This window comes from Furipterus horrens, unplaced genomic scaffold (genome assembly GCF_987537825.1).
Source record: "Furipterus horrens unplaced genomic scaffold, mFurHor1.1.pri manual_scaffold_6, whole genome shotgun sequence".
In the NCBI taxonomy this organism is placed as follows: domain Eukaryota; kingdom Metazoa; phylum Chordata; class Mammalia; order Chiroptera; family Furipteridae; genus Furipterus; species Furipterus horrens.
Window position 1 is genome coordinate 54,847,703 of NW_028327176.1, and position 22,307 is coordinate 54,870,009.

General features: G+C 43.1%; 1 protein-coding gene across 3 annotated transcripts in view; it reads left to right on the forward strand.

Moving 5' to 3' along the window:
* TET3 (tet methylcytosine dioxygenase 3) overlaps window positions 1-22,307 on the forward strand; it is a 111,325-nt gene that overhangs the window by 20,616 nt on the left and 68,402 nt on the right. The window contains exon 1 of one of the 3 annotated variants that reach the window (XM_090281528.1): window positions 8,503-8,616. The exons of the other annotated variants lie outside the window; for them this stretch is intronic. The gene's annotated coding sequence lies outside the window, so the exon portion shown is untranslated. Of the gene's footprint in view, window positions 1-8,502; window positions 8,617-22,307 lie in introns of those variants that run through there. 3 annotated transcript variants of the gene reach the window in all.

The window sequence follows — 22,307 nt, forward strand, 5'->3', positions numbered from 1 at the left end:
AAGTTCCAGGTTGTTGCAGGCCAATACATAGTCCTACTTTGTACTAGTAATTCACAGCTTGCACTATGCATGACTTGAAAGTTCAGCACCGCCCAGAATGGTCTGGGAGCCGCTGAAGGAGGCGAGTCTGGTGAGCTCGCTTCTACATGTCCATGCGGGTTCAAGTCGCTGTGCCGGCTTCCGGAGGTGCGTTGTTGGCTCCTGCCTTTCTGTTGTGGTGAACTGGTAATAAACAGCTTAGGGGCCATACCCTGAACAACACTGCTTTTGAACTTTTCTTCTGGGAGAGTAGAGGATCTCTGTTTTGACCTCCCCACCCCATTTTGGACATGACTTCTCCTCTCCTGTATTGTCTATCTTTGGGATAGATCTCTACTTGGAAGAGTAGAGATCTTCCTATCTCAGAGATCCTCTGAGTCCCTTGAAAGAGCACTTGCCTCTCAGCCTTTCTAGATAAGGATGCCTTCTGTTTACCCTTTCATCTCTGCAACTCTCATTATTCTGATGGAAAAGTGTCAGAACCTGCAGAGCCCCTGTGAAGGGCAGGAGTGTGTGTGTGTGTGTGTGTGTGTGAGAGAGAGAGAGAGAGAGAGAGAGAGAGAGAGAGTGTGTGTGTGTGTGTGAACTGCATGATATAGAGGGAAGGGATAGTTAAGGCGGAGGCCAGGTCTCTGGTAGATGCTCGAGTATACTTGGGCCCTGCAAGACACTGAAGCTCTGTTGCCTCTGGCAGGGCCAAAATTCAAGGGCGTTTCCCATTCATTCAGTGGCTGTCAGCAACATAGAACTAGAGCTGTTTTCCTCTGAGGGCTGATCACAGACATCCCAATATTTTTGATGGCATGAGTTTGGGCATCTTCTTCCTACTTTATCCCAATTCTATGCCCTCTCCATGCTCACCCCCACCTGCAAAGTCTTTTCTGCTGAGGATCTGCTAAAGATGAGACAAAAAGATAAAAATAGTAAGTCCCTTCTACCCTGGCTGCCTCATCGGAGAGGAGTATGGGGAGGGGCTGTGCCACAAAAGTATTCCTTAAGAGGCAGACATCCCAAGGACAGTAAGATTAGAGCCTGAGTAAATCCTGGTTACCTCTGTGGCCTGGAACTCTTGTGCCCTTGGTGCTTAAGTAATTGGATTTCTCAACCCCGCCTCCAAGCATTTTTCCGTGTAATCCTAACCTCATGGGCTTTGCGAAGGAAACAAAGACATTGAAAGGGTTTGCAACTTGTCCCTGACAGTGAGCTCCTCCACTCCCTGCCCTGTGGACTGAGTTTTCCTGCTTGGCTTTCTCTGGAGCATGATACGCCCCTCCCCAGGAGTTTGCTCTCAGCCCGTGGGCCTTGGGTCCCAGCCCTGCTAAGCAGATGGTGTTCACAGAAGGAGCCAGTTCCTGCCAGTCCTCCTTCCTGTACCTTAGGAAGGCCCATCTCTGATTCCTGCTGGCCACTCTGCAGAAGGGTGAAGAAGCAGGGAGGCCACTGACTCCTGGCAGAGGCAGACACCCTGGAGGGTTCTGGCCGGGAGCCCAGGCTGGATCCCCAGACTGACTCCCTGTGCTGCACCTTCTCCCTTGAGTGGGGCCCCTGGGCCAAGTCACTTCTCTGCTGGCTTGAACAAGTTCAGGATGGGTGCAGAGGGTATCCCCTGACTACATCAGGCCTTGTGGACCCATAGTGCCCTCCCATTGTTGTCCTACACCCTGCGCTCTGAGGGGATACAGAAATGGATTTTCAGTGCAGTGCTGGAGGCTGTGCCCAAGAGATGCCCCCTCTTTCTCCATTTTCCTGGCATTAGGATCCCTCCCTCTTCTCTATGCTCTCCATCCTAGGACACTCTTCATGGCCTCAGCCCACCCTCACTCTTGCTCCTCTAGCAGCAAGGGCCTCAGAGGGCCCTGCTTTGTGGGGCGTGGCCCAAGGGCTCCTTGTGTCAGAATTGCTTGGGAGTGTATAAAATGCTGCAGGGCTGCTGGCCAGACAGTGTCTGCTGGGGTTGGACCCATGGGTGCCCTTCACACAGCGAGGTAGAGTGGATGCAGGATGAGGGTGGTGTGGGGGCCCCAGGGATTAGTGTTGGAAGCTCTGGGCAGGTGGGCCATGTGGCATCCCCCTCCTCACTGGCCCTCCTGCCACTTGTCCCTGAGCCAGGTCCTACCTGATGATTGAGCTATATGCTGACCTCTGCCCTGTGGCCTTTCTTCCCACTATTATTTCTTCTTGGTTTCCTGTTTTCTAGCTGTGGGTTCCCAGTGCTGTCATTTGGACCCTGGGTAGTATTTAGGGCTTAGCTCTGGGGTTGTGTGGTTGGAGTGGTGTATGTCTTGGGGTTGTTCTGGCAAGTGGTCCAGAGCAGCCTGAATATCCGCTGGGAGCGAGGGCCCAGGGTTCTATGCCCAACCCCTGGGAAGACCCTCCCCTCACTTTCCAGAGGCTGCCTCCTGCTGTGGGGGGCATCGTTCCCCGCTGGATGTCCCCCTGCACCTCGAGGTTCGGGGGAAGAGAAGTGTGGAGGAGGATGGGGATGGGTGCCAGGGCACTGCTGCCCTAAACACAAGCTCCCACTCTCACAGCCTCCACCAGGACAGGCAGGAGCCGCTGCGCGCATGCATGCTTCAACTTGCCTGGAGTTTCCAGTGGCCAGTCCCTCTGGTTTAACTGGTTTAGTAGTTTTCAGTCCCACTGCATATTAGAATCATCTGGGAGTTTTTAAAAAAGAAAATATCAATGCCTGGGCCCACGCCCCAGAGAGTCTGATGTAATTGGTCTGGAGTAAAGCTGGGCCCCAGCATTTTTCAAAGCTCCGTAGGTGATCTGAATGTGCCCTCAGGATTGAGAAGCCACTGCCCTCTTCCAAGTAGGCTTTCCCTGTGTCTCCCATGCCCCTGGGTTGCCCCAGAGTTTTTTTTTCCCATCCATGGATAATTTTAGTGATAATACAGAATCTAGAAAAGTCAAGGCAGTGAGATATGTCCAACAAAATACTGGGTTGAATGTCTTGTTCCTTGAGACTGATCATTGAGTTCAGATTTATTAAAACAATAATTTGAGGGAAACTGAGCAGATGATAGAAGCTCAGTATTCTCCTCTCAATTTTTAATTCTTTAAAAACTTTTTATTGAAGTATAGCATACACACAAAAAAGCACCCGCTGCGTACAGCTTGGTGAGTTTTCCCAAAGTAATCACACCTGTGTAACCAGCACTGGGATCAAGAAATGAGTACCCTCACCCCATTCCCATTGTCCACAATTTCTATAGCCTTTGGGCAAAGTCAGGTCAGGTAGTGTGCGATATAGTACTGTGTGCTGGCTTTGAGCCCAGAGGACTTCAGTGTGTCTTCCACCAGGAACATCTGTCTGCACGTGTGTGGGTGTTCCTGAAGCTGATGGGTTTTACAGCCCCAGGACGCAAGGCAGAGGAATCCTGCAAAGCCCCCTCCCTGGTGTTATCCAGTTCCCGGTCACCTTTAGTTCCTTTTCCACCTTCGCTTTTAAGTTTGCCAATGCTGTTGGCTATATCCAAGCATCTGTTTCTTTCTTTTTTCTTTTGGCTTTTTATTCTCTCTTTTTAAAAGAATTTATTTATTTTTAGAAAGGGGAAGGGAGGGAGAAAGGAAAAGAAACATCAATGTGTGGTTGCCTCTCACACGCCCCCAACTGGGGACCTGGCCCAGGACCCAGGCATGTGCCCTGACTGGGAATCAAACTGGCGACCCTTTGGTTCGCTGGCCAGTGCTCAATCCACAGAGCCACAGCAGCCAGGTAGTCTCTTTTTTGATTGTACAAGTTCTTTGAAATAATTGGGAAATAGAAGAAGATTTTTTTTTAAAAGAAAGAAAAATTAGGAAGTTGAAATAGTGGAGGATTTTGCCCATAGTTTTGCAACCCTCTTAACCACCGTTATCTGGAGCGCCCCTCCAGACTTGATTCTCTGCATACATGCACTTGTTTGGTGCTGTTTATACAAATGGAGTTATGCCACGTTGGAGCCCGCTTTTCCCTGTGTAATGACTAGCTGTAATGCTTTTTGTGGAGCACTTACTCTGTGGGGAACAAGGGGCAAAGTTTTCATTGTTTGCTCCCTTAATTCCCATGACAGCATGATTTGAAAATGAAATTATATTTTTCTTTGCCTGTTATTAAGATGAATTATATTAATACCTTTCTTAATATTGTACTATCTTCGCATCCTTTGAATATACCATACTTAGTAATGGGGTGTTTTTTTAAACATGCTGTTTAATTTGAACTGATAATGTGGTAGTTTTGCATCTATATTTGTTAATGAGATTAACCTATAATTTTCCTTTTGTGTTTTCATTATCAGATGTTGGTATTAGAGTAGTAGTAACATCATATAATGGGTAGTGAAGCTTTGATTCTTTCTTTATAGTATGGAACAATTTAAATAATAAAGTTTAAATAATTTTATTCTGTAAGGATTTGAAAAAATAATCTGCCGGTGAAACTGAGCCTGGCACCTTTTTTTGAGGGATGGGTCTTTGCAGCTTTCTGATTTTTTTCCGGTGGCTTTTGGTATAAAATGTGTACTTTGTGTTTCCTGTGAAAGTGAGCTACTTTCAAATTTATTAGCAGAATGTGTAGATACTGCTTTTCAGTTCTCTTAGTATCTGATTTTTTCACTTTCTTAATTTCTAATGTGTGTTAATTTTTTCTCTTTTCCTTAATTAGCTTTGCCAGAGTTTTATGTGACTTGAAAGTGCATAGATTTGTCAGTTGTGCGTTCTGTTTTCTAAAGCAGTAATTTCTGCTTTAGTGTTTATTGGCTTTTCCTTAGGTCCATTTGGTACGTGCTTCTTTTAGAGTCTCAGATGGATCCCTAGGACACTGTTTTTTCGACTTTTTTCTTCTTTAATCACAGACACATTTAAAACTATGACTGTTTCTCTAAGTTCTACTGTGGCCTTATTGCCCAGGGTTTGATATTTTATGTCTGCTAGAGCTTTTGGGGATATGCTGATGGCCTACCTACCGTATAAATGAATGCCAAGTCCTGATTTAACATGACTCCCCCTCCCTCCCAACTACAGCCCCATGGAGAATCCCTGTACTTGGGACAGTACAAGACCAGAGAGTGTAGTGCTTAGTTACTCTTGGGAGCTTTGTCTCCAAACCCTTGGGTAAGGACCTAGTAATAGCTTACCAGCTTAGCAACCAGGACCTGTGGAAACCTTTTTTAAAAAATTTTATTTAATCTTTAGAGGGGAAGGGAGGGAGAGAGAGAGGGAGAGAAACATCAATGTGTGGTTGCCTCTCACACGCCCCCAACTTGGGACCTGGCACACAGCCCAAGCATGTGCCCTGACTGGGAATCGAACCTGCAACCCTTTGGTTCACAGGCCGATGTTCAATCCACTGAACCACACCAGCCAAGGCGGAAACTTTTTTTTAAACCTAAATAAAGCAAACTCAATTTGAATTTATTGCCTAGGACCAGAGCATCTCCTAAGCCCAAATGGAAGTTTTAATAGTATTTAGAAGAGCCTCACGCATTAGCACCAGAGGAAATGAAGCTAGAAGCTAAAGGCATTGTGTGTGGGGGGGTGGGTACGCATTTCGAGAAGCATTTGACTCAGCTGGCCTAGCTGAGCTGGTTTAGGCCCCCAGGTTCCCTGTGTCTTTCATGCACCTCTAGAAGATACAACTCTGCTGATGTCCCTGAAGCTGGGAACTGTGTCCTAGGATGGAGAGGACAGAGAGAGTGATCATAGTGCCAGGCAAACATGGTGGGCATCTCTTGGGCACAGCCTGCAGCGCTCCACTGAAAATCCATTTCTGTATTCCCCAGAGCACCGGGTGTAGGGAAACAATGATCCCAATTGGAAAGGCATGGTCTCCCCTGTCTGGGTCCAGCAGGGCCTGGTGTGGTGGAGGGCACCTTGAGGGATAGATTTTTTTACCCTTTATCGTGACTCCAAAGAGCAGTGAAGGCCTTGAAGGCCTGGGAAGGGTATGGAGCAGAGAGGACAGAGAAAGGATGGATTTTGAGTTTGACCTAGGAACCAGTAACAATATTCATCTCCGTTTTTTTTTTTCCCCAAAAATGGAAGAGAAACTTTTGGACATTAAGTAAAAGTAATACATACCCATTTAAAGACATAAAATAATATAAAAGTATATAAATTGGAATCTGAAAATCCCTGTTTCTTCATCCCAGTGCAGTCTCTGAACAATTTACAGTATTCCCTCACTTATCGTGGGAATTAAGTTCTAGACCCCACCCCCCACGATAGGTGAAAATCCATGAAGTAGGAACCTTACATTTATTTTAGTATTTATATATATTTTAAGGCTTTATAAACCCTTCCCACACACTTATAAACCGTTCCCAGTCCCTTATTAACCTTTCCCTCTCCCTTATTAACCTTTTCCACTTGTATAAACACTACTTATGTTCTTAAACATATTCTATACTCTTAAACCTATGTAACTTTAACAACATATGTATACAGTACTGCAGAATCCTGCGATATAGTGAAAAATCCACAATAAATAAATATAATATTTTTATAAAATCCCGTGATACATTGAGGCCGCGATAAGTGAACTGCAATATAGAGAGGGAGGGACTACTGTATACATATCTTTCCAGACTTTAAAATGAGTACATGAACTTCCTCTCTTTCCCACAGAAATGTGTTTGTACCATACTTTTTTTACTTTTACTCATTAATTTTTTGAGGACATCTTTCCCTGTCAGTATACCTATCTTAGCCTTTTAAATGACTATGGAGTCTTTGATTTTATAGGTTTATTGTAATTTGTTTCTTATTGATGGACGTTTACAGTTTCAATGTTTTGCAATTATAAATGATGTGGTAATTTACATATTTATAAATATATTTTTGGTTATTTAAGTATTTGTATAGGACAAAATCATACAAATAGAATTTTAATTGACATTACCAAATTACCCTCCGCAAGAGTAATTTGATAATATCTATCAAATTTACTGTCCCATCTACACTGAGTGAGGAAATACCAGTTTTTAATTTTTTCCAATTTGGCAGGTAGAAAAGATATCTCATTATTTTATTAGTGAACTTGAGAATGTTTTAAATGTAACCATTTTGCATTTATCTGTGTATCACATATACATTACTCACTGTTAATTAGCCTATCTTTTTATTGACATATAAAGTTCTCATATATTATCAATATTAACCTCTGTTATGTTTTGAAAAATTTGTGGCATCTCATTTCATTGTGTCTGTCATATAGAAATTTGATTTTTATGCAATTGGGATTTATCAACATTTTGGCACCCAAGTTTTTAATTAATGGTTTTATTTCAGGTACTTAGATCTCTAAGCTGAGACTTATTTTGCATATGGTATAAGATAGGGATTGAATTTTTCCCAAATAGAAGACCTATTGTGTCCTGTCTATTTATTAAATATTTGTTATTTCCCAAAAGATTTATCATTCTACCCTATGCATTTTATAAATACTCATATATTCATGGGTGTTTTAGAGACTTTCTTCAGTTCCACTGAATTATTTGTCTGATTCTATGTCAGTATTTCATTGTTTTAGTTATTGCAGTTTTTATATAATAGTTTGGTTAAAAAAAACAAACTCAAAAACTCATTTTTTCCACCACATTATTTTGGCTTTTCTTTTGTATTTCCTTTTCCAACTAAGCTTATAAACAACTTGTCAAGTTCTATGAAAAATGTTTAGATATTTGAAATGAAATCACATGGAATATTATAGATTATTTGGAGCAGAATGGACAGCTTTATAATAAGTCTTCCCGTCCAGGAAATAGGAAGTATATCTTTCTGTTTATTCTAGTCTTTCTGTATATCCATTAGAGTCTTAAAGTCTTCTTCATATGGCTCTTACGTATTTCTCATTACATTTATTTCTAGGATATTGTAGGTTTCGTTGTTGCTGCAGTGACTGAGGTCTTTGCTTTTAAATTTTTTAACCTGTTACTGCAGGTATATTAGAAATGCTCTGGTTTTTTGACAGCTGCTCTGTGATGCTATCTCTGGGCCCCAGCAGCCCATTGCTCTCTCAGTCCCCACATATGTTGTCTGTACCTCCGTAGCAGCTCTTTAGGGCCTGGTATGAGTTCCTAGTTGGTGCAGGGTTCATCTTACTCAATTTCATTCCCAGTACCTGGCCCAAACCTAGCATGCAGTAAATCCTTGTAATAAATGCTGTGGAATCAGGTTGATGAGAGGGACAACGAACTTCACCTCCCCTGTGTGACAGCCTAGGCCATTGCAAGGACAGAATCTAAAACAACCCTGGCTCCAAGCCTGGGGGCTGTGAGCTAGACAACAGAGATGAGGCACCTGCCCTGCTCCCACAGTAAAAAGAAGGTCCTGGGCCATTTTCCCACAGGGAGACATCAGGGAGGAGCCCTCTGATCTGATACCTTGTAATTACCCTGGGACTGACAGCCCACTCATTAGTACTAACTAGTAGGGAGAGCTGCCTTCTTGCTTCCCAGACACCTGAAAGCAGCACAGACTTACCTGCAGCTGCTCTTTGGGGATGAGGAGTCATCGAGTCTGAAGCAGAGCTTGTCAAGACCGCTGGGGACATTGGCTCCACATCTGTGTGCCGGATCTTCTTTCTCAAAGGTAGTGGCTTTCTCCTTCTCCCTACTGTTCTCCAGAGTCTATGGCCTCCCCCTGCCCCCAAGTGATTTCTAGGTTAAGTTTATTCTTATCAATGTACTAATCCTCCTCACGGTGTTTGCATTTTAAGCCTGTACTTGTAACTGGGGAATGAAAGACCCTATTTCTTGAAGGAGCTGTCCAGTGCAAGTCCCTGGGCCTTTTCCCCTGCCATCCTGCAGGTCTCTATCTCTGTTGCCACAAGAGCTAGGACGTAGATGGAGATCTCTGTCTGCCTAGGAAGGCTGGGTCTAACAGGACTTGTGAACAAGGAACCCCTCATCTCTGGGGCGCAGGGGCTACAGACCTGGAGATGTGAGAATCCCTGCTGCTGTGAAGTAGAGGGCAGGAGTCCTGCCCAAAAAGAAAGTGGAGAAAGGAGATCAACTGGGCTTGTGTGTGTATAAAAGAAATACCGATTAGAGGTGGGCTGTGGGCTGCTTCCCAGTCCCTCTGTCATGGTCCTCATGCATCTGGTTCATTATGTCACCAGGTTGTGTTTGACTGTGGCCACGAACAGTTTCATTTAGCCTGTGGTCTGTACTTCCCCTTCCCTTTGATGCTCAGGGCAGCAGAGGAGATAGAAACATTTTCTCTGGCTCCTCTTCTAGTTTACTTAAACCCACCAGGGAAAGAGCAGAGCCAAGGGTACAACCAAGAGGTTGGGCTCCCACCCCATCCATGTCTTATTCCCTCTCCTAGTGCCCACCTGGGGCTGGGAGCAGCCCCAGGCTGGGGATGGTCACCATGGGCCCTGCCTGCAAAGTGTCAAGTCCTCAGGCCCCTCATGGCAGCCACGGCTGGATCTCCGCCAGCTCTGGAGGAACCGCCTTCACAGGGTGCCCAGCAGAAACTCTTGACAGATGGACCTCTGTGATCCCATGGAGCTGTTCCAAACGATTTCTCCCAGAGCAGAGCGAGCTGTGGCAGGGAAGCTGTGATGCTGGGCTGCTCAGGGCTTCAGCCCGCCTGTTGCAGAAAGCCTTTTTCACTCCGGCCTCCCTGCCCACTTGTTGCCCTCTTTCAAAGAGCAGAGGAACTCACCACTGACTGGTTGAACCCATGAGCACACCGGGCTGGGTGGGTGGGTTGAAGGAAGGACTGCTGTCCCCTGTCAGCCCCAAAGACCCTCACTTCACCCAATTTCTGAACCAGTTGGTTTTCCCCTTTCCTCTGTTCACCCTAAGCCTCATGAGGTTATTGGAAAAGGGCTCTTAAAGGGCAGTCCAGGGACGACCACAGACACACAGGGTTGAGCTCTTGGGGTGGGACCAGGAAGCTGCATCTGTCTCCAGCTCCCTACAGGTGATTCCCCTGCCCACTGGAATGTGAGAATTGCCAGTCTGTGGAGTAATGTAGAAGGGCTCTGTTTATTTGGGGTTCCCAATGGTCGGTGAGGACTGAAAAGACATGCCTTACAGAGCTGCCATGATTTGTGAAAAGGCCAGGCGTTATGCAAACACTTGTGAAAAACCAAGAGATTAAATAAATAAAAGCTGTTAAGTTTCAGATAAGCTCGAACTCTAGGAAATAGTTAAATGTTTTTGTTGTATATTACAAAGAATGCAAATTCATTGCAGAAAAATCAGGAAGTTCATGTGAGCAAATAGAGAAAATAAAACATCCATAATTTTACTACTCAGAACTCCTGTTAATATTTTGGTCTTTTTAGAATAATTATATGTATTTTAAAATTTTAAATGTCTATTCATTTTTCCCCTGGTTATCAAAATAATGCATATTTATTGTAAAAATAATTTATTTTTTAATTGGTATGAAATTGGTGTAAAATGTTTTGATTTGCAAATCTTTCATTGCTGTGTTTAGTTGTGATCTGCATTTCTTTGTGGTATATTTTTATTTGATTTGTCTATTCTACTTTTGTGTGATTTTTCTTATGAATTCATAAGAGAACTTTATATGCTAGTGGCATTAACTCTATCATACCTTGGCAAATATTACAAATGTCTTTTAATTTTTTAATGTATGTTTTGAGGGTTTTTTGCCAAAAGTTCTTTTACATGTTTATACAATCTAATTTAGGTTTTTTTAATTTAGTTATTTGTTTACTTATTTATTTTAATCCTCACCTGAGGACATGCTTAGAGGGGAAGGGAGAAAGAGAGAGAGGGAGAGAAACAGCAATTAGTTGCCTCTCACATGCATCCCGACTGGGGACTGAACCTGCAACCCAGGCATGTGCCCTGACTGGGAATCCATCCCGAGACCTTTTGTTTTATGAGATGGTGCTCCAACCAACTGAGCCACACTGGCCAGGGCTCAAATCTACTTCTAATAGTTTATCAAGTTGTTTTTTTTGTGGGGGGGTTGGCCAAATAAAACAGGCACTGCTTTTGTAAATTTAAGAGGAACTGAAAGAGATCGGACAATTAAAGGCCAGACCAGTGCATCTCACATTTTAATGTTCATCTAGAACACCTAGGATCTCTATATAATACATTTTCCAATCAGCACATCTGGGTGGGGCCTGAGAATCTGCATTTCTAACCAGCTCTTAAGTGATGCTGTTGGTGCTGGTCATTTGGACTAAGTAGTAAGGGGACCAGAGTTTCCAAATATGGATGATCACAGAGGTACTTGAGGAGCATTTGGAGCACAAAGTTTTCTGGGTCATAACTGGAGATAGCTGGCTATGGAACTGAATCACAGCTTGGCCACATCTGGCTGGGTGACTTAGAGACAATGCCTTGGCCCTTCTGAACCCTTGAATTTCTTGTCTATAAAATGGAGAGACAGTGCTTACCTCAGGAGGATCTGGGAGAATTAAATGAAAGAATAAAAAAAGATCAACATTTCTTATGAGCAAGAAAAATAATGTAATATACAATTACTGGGCCTGGTGCCTTTTTGGAGGGTTAATTCTCTATGACAAATCTCTACTTCTCTGGTGATTGCTATTTTCAATATTTCTACTTCTTCTCGAGTAAATGTTTCTAGAAAATTGTTCTTTCATCCATATTTTTAAAGTTTTTAGCAATGAACTTCAAGCCTTATTTATACTGGCAATGATTATTTTCCTTTTTGCATTTCTAATACTGTTTATTTATCTTTTTAAGATGCTCATCCTTGCCAGAAGTTTATTTTATTGGTCTTTTGGAGACCAATAAAATAATGGTCTTAGATTCATTTATAAATACCACTACATTTTGTTTTAAATCAAATACTTCTGTCTTTATCTTTACGGATTTCTTTTTCCTGCCTTTCTCAGTTTTTATTTTCTAGCTTCTTGGATGGAAACCGCCATTTTTTCCTTCTTATTTAACAAAAGCATTTTAGAAGCATGATTTTTTTTCCCCCTCTGTTAATACTTATTGTTTTCATTGACATAAATCTTCAAATCTGTGTGACTTTTTTCCCACAGAAACAACTCTATTTTTATACTCATATTACTTTATATATTAATGATATTTAAAGTGTGTAATTACCATAACAAATAACAGCTAACATAAACAGATTGAAAATAAATATAATTGTGATTGTTTTCCCCCTTGACCCTGGAGTGATTTAGGAGACTGATTTAGGATTTCCAGATGTTGTGTTTCTTTTGGTTAGAGAGGGCTCTTCCAGGTCATTCCAGGATGTGATCTTGGGCTCCACATGGGCCTGCTTGCTCTGGCGGAGCTTGTGCATGTGGGTCATCGCAGCTTCAGGTTAGCCTCCTGGGGTGTGCATGAAGAGCTGCCCATGCCTTGCGCAGGTGGAGGGAAGGGGTCTTGGGAGAAGAGTAGGATGATCCCTGTACTGAGGCTCTTGGCTTCTCTTGACGGCAGCCAGTGGGGACACTGTCCAGATGGCCCGTTTCATACTTGCCCATTGTTCTTCTGTTCTTGTCCAGGGCCTGGGGTTGTGCCTGGGACTCCTTGTCCCACGCTGATTGGAAGAGCTGGGGTCTGGGGGAGTCAGGGACCCTGACTGCTGCTGCTGTTTCCTCGTCCTCATCTGTAAAATGCAGATAATATTACTGTTTTCACAGAAACTGGAAGAGTCCGAGATCATCCAGTAGTGTAACTCTTAAATTTTTTTTTCATTTTGGCATAATTTCAGAGTTTCAGAAAAGTTGCAGGAATAGGACAAAGAATTCTCTTCACTCAAATTCCCAAATAGTAATATTTTATTGCATTTACTTTGTTTTCTATATCTTTCTCTATAGTTTTTACTTGACCCATTTAAAAGTAGGTAGCAGATGTGATGTCCTTTATTTCTGAATACTTGAGAATGGACTTTATCTCTTTCTTTCTTTTTTAAAGATTTTATTTATTTTTAGAGGGGAAGGGAAGGAGAAAGAGAGGGAGAAAAACATTGATGTGAGAGAGATGAACATTGATTTGCTGTCTCTTGTACTCCCCCCAACCAGGGACCCAGCCCACAACCCAGGTATGTGCTCTGACCAGGAATTGAACCAGCAACCTTTCACTTCGTGGGACGCACTCAACCAACTGAACAACACTGATCAGAGCTGACTGTGGACTTTCTAAAATCACATAAATAACCACAGTGCAATGATCAAAATCAGGAAATTAACATAGACACAGCATCTCTACAGACCCTATGAACAAATGTCACTATTCACAGACCTTATTCATATTTTGCCCATTGTCACCACCTCTTTGTAGTCACACTTATTCAGTGGTCAGGCTTTTTGTCTTCTTTACTCTGGGGCAGAGCCTCAATTTTTCCTGACATTTTACAATAATTTTTAAAAAGCAGATGAAGGCCCTGGCCAGGTGGCTCGGTTGGTGTGTTGTCCCATACACCAAAAAAAGTTGCAGGTTTGGTCTCCAGTCAGGAAGCAACCGGTCAGTGTTGCTTTTTTTTCCCTCTCTCTCTCCCTGTCTCCCTGCCCTGCTTCCTCTCTGTGTAAAATCAATAAAAATAACCTCAAGTGGGGATTTAAAAAAAAAAAAAAAAAAAAAGCAGACGATGAATTTGAAGCCCAGATAGGTAAAAAATGGCTTGCCCAGGGCTTACAGCAGAACAGCCTTACAAGAGCTGGGCTGCGAATCTGATCTCCACAGAAGTGCTCTCCTACTTACACTCCTCTTCTCTCCCCTCCCTCTCCCAGGTGAACGCTTAGTTCCTAGGTCTTTATCAGCCAACTCCTCAGGCAGAGAGGTGAGGCAGACCCAGTTCCCTAGGGAACTGCTTTCCCCAGCCCTTCCCATTTGCCCCTCTGTCTGCAATGCCAGGCCACAGCACCTCACCTCCACCCCTTCCCTTGGTGGTTAGGTGTTGGCAGGGGATCAAGGCTATAGCTGGGGAGAGAGAGGGACTTTAAAACTGGTCTAGCTACTGCCTCTCCCTTGAGAACCGTGCTGAGGAACAGGGATCACTGCCTTGGGTAGGGCTGGGCTGCTGCTTTCTGAGGAGTGACACCCACGGGTTAGGGGTGTGTGGGTATCAACCCCCCCTGGGCAGTTTTAGGGTTAGTGGCTGGGACTTGTTCATCTCAACTCAGGAGTGGGAGCCCGCGATAGGTCTCTAGGCTGGTCCAGAGTAAGCAGGTCACCTGCGCACCTGCCCCAGGTCCTCCTGTGCAGCAGGTTCTGGAGCAGTCATTTGCATTACAAGCGGGACACTGAAGAGCTAATTGACTATTGAGTTATCTTGCAGCATCAGCATCCTCTTGTATAGTGGGCGTTAAAAACATGATTTTTTTAGCAAAATTATTTGCGTGTATCTTTTTAAGGGTATGCTAATCGCTTAATACATATTATTGTCTCTGTTGTTTTTAGTTTACTGAATCTCTTGTGAAACTCCCCTCCCCAATTTTTTTTTTTTTTTTTTTTTTTTTTTTTTTAATAATAAGGATCTTTTGAACCAACTTAGCTGATTAGCAGGTTTTAGGTCATTGTTTCTTGCTTGGATTTAGGGACCCCCTGCCTGTGATTTTCAGAGCTCATCTTTTTCTTCTTTATCCCAGAGCTCATGGCCACACGCACGCCCTGCTGTCCAGCTCAGCAGCGGACAGTGGGAAGTGGTGTCCCACTTGAGCCACCACCACCTGCCCCGGGTAAGGCCTCTCTTGCTTTCACTTTCTCACTTTCACTTGTAACTCAGTCAGTGGGAATATAAGGGGATGATAAACACTTGTGATGGAGGTATGGAGAAGAGTTTTTCACTGATGTGCTTGTCACTCCTTTTGTCCTTCTCCCTCCACCTTTGGGGTGGGGGCTGCCAGCTTGGCCAGCCCCTCCTTGAGCAAGTGTTTAGTTTCTGCTTTTGTCTTAAGGCTTCTTACCAAGGTGGAGATGGAGACGAAGGCTTACTCTAAAGATGTTTTAAATTGAGATGTAATTCACAAAACATACAATTTACCCATTTAAAGTGTACAGTTCAGTGGTTTTTAGTATATTCACAGAGCTGTACAACCATCACCACAATGAATTTCAGAACATTTCCTTTGCTCCAAAAAAGAAACTACCTAGTAGCATTCACCCTTCCTCGTCCCTCCAATCCCCTCAGCCTTAGGCAACCAATAATCTTTTTGTCTCTATGGATTTGCCTCATCGGACCATTTCATATAAATGGAATCATACAATATGTAGCCTTTAGTGTCTGATTTCTTTCACTTAACATAATGTGTTCAAGGTTCATCTATGCTGTAGCATGTATCAATACTTCATTCTTTTTTATGGCTGCATAATATTCCTCTCCAAGGCAGGCTTGAGACATCTAAGTTGTCATTCAAATGAGATGAAAAATGTTTGTACTGATGTGCTTAAAGTACTACCTGTTGTTATCCAGGTTGTTACCTACAGTCTTTGGGGCTGGTAGAGCCCATCTATTCAGCCAAGCAGAACCCTGACTTTGTGCCATGTTTTTTATCCCTGTCCTCAGAAAAATCAAGGGCCCAAGTAGATGTGGGATAAAGAGGAAAGAAACCATTTCAGTAGTTACTATGTGCCATGAGAATGTAGCAAAAAAAAATGACAGAAACTAGACATTCAACCTCAGGAGCTATATGTATGCTATATACATACCAGGAAAAGCATTGCAGCTATTAAAAATGAAACTCTTGAAGAGTTGATACTATGGAAAACACTTATGGTACAAAAAGGGAGGGAATTGGCATTTTAAAAAAATCCCAAATAAGACAACTTTGATTGTGAAAACCTAATTTCAATAATAAATACAAATTCATACCACCACCACCCCGAATATACTCAGTGACCTCAGTTTTGTAAATGAAGTCTGTGTTGCATAGGAAAGAAAAGGCGCCAAATGTAAACTTGGGGAAGTCAGATTCTTGTTTTTACTTCATTTTTCACTTTGCAGTGACAGAACTTTCTGTTCTCCCATCTCTCTCAGCATCTTCTATTGAAACTTTTTTTTTTTTTTTTTACACCTTATTCTATTCTTATGACCTTTATCATGCTGGGTCATCCATCCACCAGGGTTTTCCCTGGCTGTAATGAGTTTTTGTCTGCCTTTGATATTCTATATCAGTAACTACACAAAGGGCAGCTCACTCAGAGATCAACTCACAGTTAATATGAATTTCATTGAATTCATCACATACTCAAAGCCACAGAGTACATAACATTCATGCTGCCAAGCACGTTTAGAGATAGTGTTTTACTGTCTACCTAAAGGAACCTGTTTTTGAATGGGACCCAGGACAGATCTAAGTATCTGGAAAGTCTCTGTCCATGAGGCAGGGACTGCTCGCTCACTGGTGTATCCCCAATGCCTAAAAGTGACACTGAAGTAGTAGACGCTCGATACCTATTTGTTGAAGAAATAAATGAATGAATACACAATTATATGTGTCATATATGAAAGGTATGATTGCCATAATGTGCTGGTAGCATCAGTAGGTGAAATTTCATGATTCTATGGGGCTTCTACAGCTATTTCCACTTAAAATTACTTTCCCTCTTTTGTCATTTGCATGCATAGTTTTACATAGTTGTAATAACCTTCACGTACAGTGTGGTATTCTGCTATTTTTACTTCCCATCTTATTCAATATTTTCCCTTAGTGTTTATGATTTGTGTGGGTTTAGATGACGGTATAATGGTCTATGAGTTGTATCACCATTTATCAAACTGTTGCCATCATCCTGAGTTTTCAGCTTTCACTAATGTGTAGAAAAGATTTTTTGAAGTGCAAATATAAACCTAAGTTTCTAGGAGTCTCACTACAAGATAGAAAGGTCTTTATTGCCTTTGATACATTTGTCTATTTGCTTACCTCTTTATTTGTTTATTTTTACTGTTTGAGCCAAAAGAGAAGATTGGAGATGTGAATTAGCAGGCACCCTGGCCTGAGAGTTGGGGGACGTGGGTTTGAGGTTCAGTGGGTTGAATATGTGTCCAACAGTGGAGTGCTGGGGTGAAAGCAGAGGGGGATGGTCAGTGAGCGAGCCATCTCATCTACTGCAATTTGTCTCCGCAGGAATTAAGGAGAAAACCAAAAGAAGGCAGATCTGAAATACTCTAAAGAAGAGCAGTGGGCAGGGCTAGGGTCTGCTTGCATATGGAAGCATAAAGAGGAAGACATCCAAGGTGACGGAAGGGCATTCTCAGGATGCCCAGAAAAGGGGGACAGGTGTTAAGTTAGGTTTTAAATATGTTGGGTTTAGTTGCACCCAAGTAGAAAAGTGTCCGTAGCTGGAGAAGCAGTCCAGCGGAAAGGAAGCTTTGCTGTTGGTGTGGGCTGAGCAATGGAGTGTTGGGTGGAAGTGAGGTTTCCTGAAGAGCTGTGAGGGCGAGGGGGGAGGGGTGGAGACCAGCTCTGTTGAGGGGCTGTATGGGAGGACACTGAGAGAATGGTGGAGGACCCGGATCGGTTGGAGGGACGTGTGGGGTGGGCAGGAGAGTGGGGGTCTGCCACAGAGAGGCTGGAAGGAAGACGACTGTTCTTTCTCCAACATTGCAGACAAGACTTTGAGACAGACATGTACAAGAACCCAAATTAGTGGCATCTTTCAATTTTCTGGACTAACAGACTAGCAGTGACTGTCGATAATGAGACTTTACACGGGGTTGTGTGTGTTTTTTTTTCCAGAGGTTTAGGATAAATAGAATTATCCGCATTTCCTAATTTGCTGCCTTCTGGACAGCACCAGGCTTCCCTAAATGGCAGCTTCCCCCTTTTCCATTTCCTAGTGAAATTGGTTTTATGACTGATGGGTGAAGCTTCCTCCAATAAAAAATATCTTTTTCTCCAGATATTTGGGTGGTGGCTTAAAGATTTAATTTCTTTGAAAGAAATTTAAGTCTTCTTGAGTCCTTGAGAAAGGAATGCAGGGAGGCAAACTCACTCTCCAGGGGTCCAAGTGAGAAGCTGAAATCCATAGTTACTGAGTCCCCTGTGAACGAGAGAGCTTATTCTCCAAAAGATGAGCACCCTGGCAGCTGGGAGGCCGTGGGTATCCACTATCAACTCAGATGTTAGATTCAGCTTTTGCCACTTGGTAATTGTGAGCCTTCGAGTATGTTAGTTAACCTCTCTCTGCTTCATTCGTTGACCCATTAAAATGGTTGTTGGCTTGTTGGAAGAATTGAAAGGTTACATATATACATAAAAAGTGCCTACTTAATCCGTAGTTCCAGAGTTTAGCATCCGGCACGCAAAACTGTTAGCCGCTGTCGTCATGGTGGTTCTCCAGCCCCTGCCCTTTGGACATGCTCAAACGGTAAGTGGGTTATGTGGGGTCTCGGAGCACCTTTAGGGAGAGTGCATGGGACCATTAGCCAAGGTCAGTGGACTTGACGTTTGCGGTGTTCCCTTTCTCCTGTCCTTAGCATTTTAGGCTTTGGGGTAGGAGGTGAGTGGTGAGAACTGGGTGTGAGCCAGAGTGGGTGGAGCTGTGGGAATCCCCGCCCTCGCTGGGAACCATGGGGGCTTTTCTGGCCCTGAGACGTGCACTGCGTGGCTTGGGCCCTGTACCGAGCGAGCGCTGTCGGAGCAGGGCCCGTGTGTGTATGCACGTGTGTGCGCGCACGTGCGTGTGTATCCGTGTGTGTGTTAGGGAGTCAGGGCTCTTGCTGTCTGGCTCAGGAGCTGTGTCAGCGTCAGCGTCCTGACCTGCTTCTCGTATGCGGGCGGCTTTGGAGGCAGCTGCCGCTCCTTGCGCCAGGCGTCAGATGTGGTCGGCTCAGTTTCCTCACGCTGGCCGCCGCCGCCGGCCGCCAGCACCGGCTGCTTGAGGCAGGGGCTTCCGTCAGAGCGCTGGCTCCCGCTCCTGGGCGCAGCTCTACGGCTGGGGGTGGGGAGCCTGCAGAGCCTGCGGCTCGGTTCCCCCCACCCCCACCCCCACCCCACCCCCACCCCCACCCTCACCCTCACCCTTCCTGCCACGGCTTGCCTTAGGGGAGGACCAAGCGGCGGGGGAGGGGGAGTTCTGCGTGGGTCGGAGTTGTAGGGCTTTACTCTGGAGCCCAGCAAGTCACAGAGCACTTTTTTGGGGGGAGGGGGGGCTTCCGGTTCAGCACTCCACCTCAACCAGACCCTGTCTTCCTTCCCAGTGAGCTGTTCATCTTGTAGAATTTTTCTTGCTTTGCGCACACGTGTGATTTTGTGTATGTGTGTTGTAACAACTCTAGCAACAGAAATAGCAAGAAAGAAAATGCACCCAAAATTCCTTGCCCTGAGGCTCCCTTCCAGTCCTTGTTCAAGGCATAGTTTGTGAGTTTCAGGTGTGTTGTAGTTACTCTCTTCTTAACCAACACCCCCAATAAAAATGTAATACCTACAATAAATTCTGAAGACTGTGGAATGAGTCCTGTTGACGTTTATGAAAATCCCCCCTCTGTGTGTGCGCATTGTTAATGTAATTGAATTCTTAAATTGGGCAACATTTTGAATCCTGTTTCTTTTTTTCCACTTCAAATAGTATAACCTCTTACCCTGTCATGAAAATCCTCAGCATTTTTTTATGAGTACAAATATATTCCTGAGTTTCATTTTTATATTTAAGGCAGTTCCCTGTTTTTATACATTCTCATTCTATATATTTTAAGCAGTTCTACATCTACTGATGAAATATTGTAATTTTTCTTATATAAAATTTGAAACACATACTTGACCTAGAATTTTATATACAGGCATACCTCATTTTATTGTACTTTGCTTTACTGAGCTTCACAGATGTTGCTTGTTTTTCTTTTTTTGGTTTTGTTTTTGTGTCTTTTTTCTTTTTCTTTTTAACAGATTGAAGGCAAGATTCTCCACCATCAGAAAGATTATGACTCACTTTATTGCAGTGGTGTGGAACCAAACCTGCAATATCTCCGACAAATGCCTGTATGTTAAACAGATGAAGCATAATAATAAACACATGTGAATTCTCTAACCAAGTTAAGAATTAGAATGTTGCCAGCCTACCTGGGTGTTTTCCCCAATCCTGTACCTCTTTGTCACCTCCAGAGATAACCACTACTATGACTTTTGCCACACTCTTCGTCTAAGGAACAAGGAAAATCTCAAATCAGTTTTAAAAGTTTTAATTACGTGTTTTATTCTTATATGGTACATTTAATTTTTTGTTTGAGTTTTAAAAATTGAATTGGTAGAATATAATCTTTTGAAGCTTGCTATTTATTTTATTATTTATTTATTTATTTATTTGTTTATTTATTTTTACTGAGTGTAGTTTCTGAGATTCATTCATGTTCCTGCAGTTCATTCATTTGCACTGCTGTAAAATATTCCATTGTCCATTCTGTGATTGCTGGGCACTTAGAATATTTCTGCATTTTGGTTTTGATGTATCATGCTGCTGTGAACATTGTGTACACGTCTCTGGATGCATGTGTGCAAAGTTTCTCTATAAGTGGAATTGCAGAACTGTTGGATACATGTATATTCAACGTTGAAAGGTAGCACCATAAGACCTTTCTAGAATGGTGGTTCTGTTATGTCGTCTGCCAGTGGTGTATTAGAAAACTTTCTGCTAAATGCCACCAGCACTTGGTGTTAAACTAAAATTCTCTTTATGGTACTTTTTACCACCCAATGTACCTGGTATTGTTGGAAGTGTTCTTCATATATTAACTTGTTTAATCCTCATGATAACCCAGTGAGGTTAGGTACTGTTATTAACCCCCAATTTATAGATGAGGAAATAAGGCACAGAGAGGTCAACTGTTAACCACACATTTACAGATGAAGAAATGAGGCACAGAGAGGTTAAGTTACTTGCCTAAGATCACAGAGCTAGTAAGCGGTGGGGGCAAGATTTGAACTAAGCATTGTTGTTCTTAAATTCTGTATACTAGATATAAAATGGAACTCACAGTGGTTTTATTTTGTATTTCTCTGATTACTAATGAAGTTGAGTATTTTTCATATATTTATTTCTTATCATCTTTTCATGAACTATTATAACATTTTAAAACCATTCCACTATTGTAGGGTGCTTAGGTTACTTGTAATTCTTTACTATTAATACTTCTGGGAAAATCTTCAGCACACGTAACTTTTTACTTCTTCTGTTGTCTTATATATTTTGTTTTAATTTCCTGAAATAAGATTAAGGGTAGTACTTAGTGGTTAAAAATAGTTGTGCCCTTCTGGATTGCTGTTTGATCTTGGGAAAGTTATTCAACCTCTCTGTGTTGTGTCCTCATCAATGGAGATAAGTCTCTACCTTGTAGGAGTTAGTGATGATTGGAGGAGCTAAATGAGTGTGCAGTGATTAGCATGATATTCAGTACATCACAAGAGTGTTCCATTAGAGTTATGTGAAGACTCTTCTTAGTTCCTCCTGTTCTTTTCCTTTCTTCCCTGAAGCTACATTAATTATTATTGGGTGAGAGGGCATGAATAGTCATAGTCCCACACTTCTGCCAGATATGATGACCTCAGGGAATTTGGCCTCAGTTCAGCTTTTTCCTGAGCATCAATCACCCCAGCTGTTGAGAGATTTGCTCTGTCTGTCCATTTTTTTTTTTAAGATTTTTAAATTTTATTTTTAGAGATAGGAGGAGGGAGGAAGAAAGAGAGGGAGAGAAACATCTATGTACAAGAGATAACGTTGATCTGTTGCCTCTCGCGCACACTCAACCAGGGACCTCGCTGGCAACCCAGGCGTGTGCCCTGATTGGGAATTGAACCGGTGACCTTTCCTTTTGCAGACAGGCACTCAATCCACTGAGCCACACCAGCCAGGGCTGTCTGTCCATTTTGTAGGAGGAAAATGTCTTACTTAATATGTACACAGTAACCACAAGAACCAGTACATCCCTCACCTAACACAAGAATACCCTCTGCCAACACACGATAGTCTCAAGAAGTTAGACGTAACCCTCCAAGATTTGCTGTCTGCAGAGTACAGTCACAGGACCAGCTAGACAGTGTGTACACACACACACACACTCTCTGACTCTGACTCTGTCTCTGTCTGTCTGTCTCTCTCTCTCTCTCTCTCTCTCACTTGCAAAACAACTGGCCAGTGTGCACATTCTCTCCAAGGCTTTCCCTAAAAGTCTCTTTCCTCACTCCGTTTTTTCATTAATAAATCCCAAGAGGGGAGGACGTGTGAAAGGCAACCACACATGGATGTTTCTCTCCCTTCCTCCCTCCCTTCCCCTCTTTCTAAAAATAAATAAATAACATCTTATAAAAAATCGAAGAGGGGAGATCCTCTTAGGAGATGAGTAATTGATCACATCTAGACAGAACATGC